General features: G+C 38.8%; 1 protein-coding gene across 4 annotated transcripts in view; it reads right to left on the reverse strand.

The window, feature by feature from the left end:
- Positions 1–4,468, reverse strand: part of Tex28 (testis expressed 28) — a 27,713-nt gene that overhangs the window by 21,064 nt on the left and 2,181 nt on the right. For all 4 annotated transcript variants that reach the window (XM_031374510.1, XM_031374517.1, XM_031374533.1 and 1 more), the window contains 2 exons: positions 4,046–4,066; positions 3,178–3,205 (listed from right to left, as the gene is read on the reverse strand). The gene's annotated coding sequence lies outside the window, so the exon portion shown is untranslated. The remainder of the gene's footprint in view (positions 1–3,177; positions 3,206–4,045; positions 4,067–4,468) is intronic.

Consider the following 4,468-nt stretch of genomic DNA (forward strand, 5'->3'; position numbering starts at 1 on the left):
TGAGGATGAGAGAAGGAAGGAAAGAAGGAAGGAAGGAAGAGAGGGAGGGAGGGAGGGCAGAGGGAGGGAGGGAGGGAAGAAGGAAGGGAGGAAGGGAGGAAGGAAGGAAATGCTGGAGGGGCTAGTGCTAGAGACTGGTCAATGATTAAGAGTACTTGTTGCTCTTTCAGAAGACCAGTTTCGTTCCTAGCACTCATGTGGTGACTTACAAATATATGTAACTTTAATTTGAGGGGATCTGATGTCTTTTTCAGCCTTCCTGTACTAGGCATGCATATGGTGCATATGCATACATACAGGTAAAACACAAATATACATAAAATAAAATAAACATTAAATAAAACTTGTAAAAAAAATATAAGGTAGAGATAGAGGAAGATATCCTGACATCTACTCCTGACAGGAATACATGCAAACATGGGCAAATGCACACATACATAAACATAAAGTTCTTTCTAAGAGCTACTGGGAATCAAGTGACTAGAATGCTAGACATCTTTGAACACATAGGTAGGAGATTTTTACATAGACACTTGGTAAAAGTGCTGAAGTCGAGGGAGTACAAATGTTGACTCCAGAGAAAAGAAAATGTTAGATGAGGAAGGAAAAGAAATTACACTAATTATTCATTTGTGACTAGTGTTCCCTTGAATTTGAGAATGAAGCACCTGAAATCATCAGTGTGCACTGTGCAAAAAGGAAGGCCAAATATGAAATATGTGGTGGCTAGAGAGGAACAGGTGAAAGAGCTACATCATCATCTTTCCTATAAGATATCTACTAACAGTTCCTAAAATACAAAAAGACAAATAGGATTACAAGCCAAATCGTTTAGATAACAGGAGGCAAATGTCAAGCAAAACAGCAAAAGTGTAGAAAATGTTTGATTCTGGAGAGTGGACAGTGGGTGGTTGGAGCCTGGGTGTTGATAATATTTTTATGTTAAATTATATTTTCCTTTAATTAAAAAAATAAAGTTGCCGGGCAGTGGTGGTGCACGCCTTTAATCCCAGCACTTGGGAGGCAGAGGCAGTTGGATTTCTGAGTTCAAGGCCAACCTGGTCTACAAAGTGAGTTCCAGGACAGCCAGGGCTACACAGAGAAACCCTGTCTCGAAAAACCAAAGAAAGAAAGAAAGAAAGAAAGAAAGAAAGAAAGAAAGAAAGAAAGAAAGAAAGAAAGAAAGAAAGAAAGAAAGAAAGAAAGTTGCTCTCATCTGAACAGCAAAGTAGAGTTGTTCTTGGTTGCAGTGGGGAGAGGTGGATAAGGGTGAGTCAACTCTGAGAGTCTGAGAGTGGGAAAGCTGGCCCAGCCCCTTGCTTGCTGCAGGAAGCTCATCTGGGTAACATAGTACAGCTGGCTCTGATGGCATGGGCACAGATGAGAGCCAGCCCTGAGGGCATGAGAGTGGGAGGTTTGGTGCCCCCTGGCCACTGTCACATTGGGTGAGCTAGCCAGGACAGTGCTGGAGAACCCACCCCAGTGGCGTGCTTACCGGAGAGCTTACCAGCTGACCATCTCAGCTACTACCCAAGCCCAGATCCAGGGCTTTGAGTTGGCCACACCAACAATCTACCCCATCAATGAACTGCTGGGGTGTATGAAGGAACCAGTCCTACAGATCCAAAACTACAGGATTTACATGAGGTGGCTCCTAGAATAACAATGCTTGCCACCAAGCCAGATGACCTGAGCTCCACTCCTGGAACCTACATGGTAAAAGAAAATAACTGATTCTGGCTAAGTTATCCTTTGACTCCTTGTATTAATACTTGAATACTCACAGCCCTCCCACCCCAACACACTTAAATTACTAAAAAGAAAAAAAAAATGCTAAGGATGTTGCTCAGAGGGCCCATCTAACACACCAAAGGCCCTGGGTAAGATTCCACAGCACTGCTTAAAATGAGGTGATGGAGGTGTACAGGCCTTTAACCTTAGCACCTCCATAAAAAGGGAAAGCTGGAAGAGCAAATTTCAAGCTCAACCTTGTCCTCACTCAACTTGAGGCTCACCTAGGCCACATAGACTCTTTCTCAAATCAACAGAAGAAAAGTTCAATCTAAATGTAAACAAACAAAATAACAAAACACAAAGCAAAATTTTAAAAAGGAATTAACCTTTCTTGCTCTGGCCTACTTCCTCTCCCTTGGGATTATACTGTCTCTTAATAAACTGACTCTGCTTTTGTTATTTAAAAAGCAAAGAAAGAGATGGCTCAGTGAATAAGAGCACTGGCTGCTCTTCCAGAGGATCTGGGTTCAATTCCTAGTACCCACACAGCTGCTCACAACTGTCTATAACTCCAGGAGATCTGACACCCTCATACAGACATACTTGCAGGCAAAACAACAATGCACATAAAATAAATATTTAGGAAGGAAAGTAAAAACAAAACAAAATCAGGATAAGGGTTGGCAAAGAAGCCTTCATGTGTAAAAAAGCTCTTGCTTCAAAGCCTGATGACCTGACTTGGATCCTCAGAACCTATAGTGGAAAGAAAGAACTAACTACTAAAAGTTTTCCTCTTAATACCCACACATGCACCATGGAATTATATACTTCAGTATTTGTGCATGCATGCACACACATGTATACACACACACGTACACAAACACATTCCACACACATTAATAATAATAATAATAATCTATATTTATAAAATTTAAACAAGAAAACGTGGCCTAGTGACACACCTATATGCAACCCTAGCACTTGGAAAGCTCAGACATGAGGATCTCCAGTTCCAGGACACCATAGGCTACTTACTGATAGCATGTCTTTTTTTAAAAACCCAACCAACAAAACTAAACAAAGAAATCTACAAGAAGAGCCAGCAAGATGACTCAGTGGGAAAGGTGTCTGTCATGTAAGCCTAGAGACCTGAGTTCAATCCACAAAGCCCACAAAAAGGTGGAAAAGATCCAACTCCACAAAGTTGTCCTCTGACCTACACACACATGCATACACACTAATGATTTTTTTTTTTTGTTGGTTTTTCGAGACAGGGTTTCTCTGTGTAGTCCTGGCTGTCCTGGAACTCACTCTTAGACCAGGCTGGCCCGGAACTCAGAAATCCGCCTGCCTCTGCCTCCCAAGTGCTGGGATTAAAGGTGTGCACCACCACTACCCAGCATGATTTTTTTTTGAGAGCGGGAAGTATAATAGAGGGCTTACCTGGGATTTATGAGGACTAAGATTTGATCTCCATCACCACAAAAAAGAAAATATAAAGTAAGATGTTAATAAGATGTTAATAGCTATATATAATGATCTTAGGAAGATTACTTAATATTATAAATATCTAGTTATACATAAACATATATATTTTTCCATAAAATGACAGTTAAAAATCAAACAGGGCCATGTACGATGGCACATGCTTACAATACTATCACTTAGGAGACAGCATCAAGAATTCAAGGTCAGCCTGGACTACACAGTAAAACCCTATCTCAATTAAAAAAAAAAAAGCCAACCAAATGAACAAAAAAATCCAAGTGAGAATATCTTGTGAGTCTTAAATTAACTTGACTTCAAAGTTTAGAAGAGAAACTGCAAAGTATCTATGAAATTTGGGGGGAAAATACTAAATTATAGTCTTAGGCTACTCAAAAAATAGAGTGCTACTTTACTTTATGTAAAGTATTAGACTCTAGACAGAATAAAGAGCTAAACATAAGAAGCACAACTATTAAATATTAAAAGTACATTTAAAAGGGCTCGAGGCATGCTTGGCAGTTAAAAGCATGTGTTTCTCTTATAGGGGACCTGGGTTCAGTTCCCAATAACCACATGGTGACTCACAACTATCTGTAACTCCACCTCCTAGAGATCTGACCTCCTCAGGCACCAGGGATGCATGTGAAGCACACACATACATGCAGGCAAAACACTCATACACAAAAAATAAAACAAAATAATTAGTGAATTCAAGAAAAATTAAAATATATAATAAACATTTTTACAATCTTTTAAAAGAAAAGAACTTTCTAAACAATGCTCAGGCCTAAATGCCATTAAAATGATTTACATATGTTATTACCTTAAAAACTCTTGTGACCTACTGTGTAGAAAGAAAAATAAAGTTAAATTTTAGGTTTTGTTTAACTTTTTCTTTAAAAATAAAGTATCTAGCTAACCATTAAAAAATAAAAACACATATAAATTAAGCCCATAAAGGGTAAATATTTATAATAAATGACTAATCAGCATTATACTTAAGGAAATGAAACAAATTAATAATCTAAGAATAACATCACTAAATAAAACATGAAAAGATAGTATCAAATATTTCAGATAGGGTGAACTTTAAATAAACAACAAACAGTACTTTTTTAAAAACTGGGAAAGAGACTGAAGAGATTGCTTAATGGTTAAGAGTACTGAGCGGTGGTGGAGCACGCCTTTAATTCCAGCACTTGGGAGGCAGAGGCAGGCAGATTTCTGAGTTCGAGGCCAGCCTGGT

This window comes from Mastomys coucha, chromosome X (assembly GCF_008632895.1).
Source record: "Mastomys coucha isolate ucsf_1 chromosome X, UCSF_Mcou_1, whole genome shotgun sequence".
Taxonomy (NCBI): domain Eukaryota; kingdom Metazoa; phylum Chordata; class Mammalia; order Rodentia; family Muridae; genus Mastomys; species Mastomys coucha.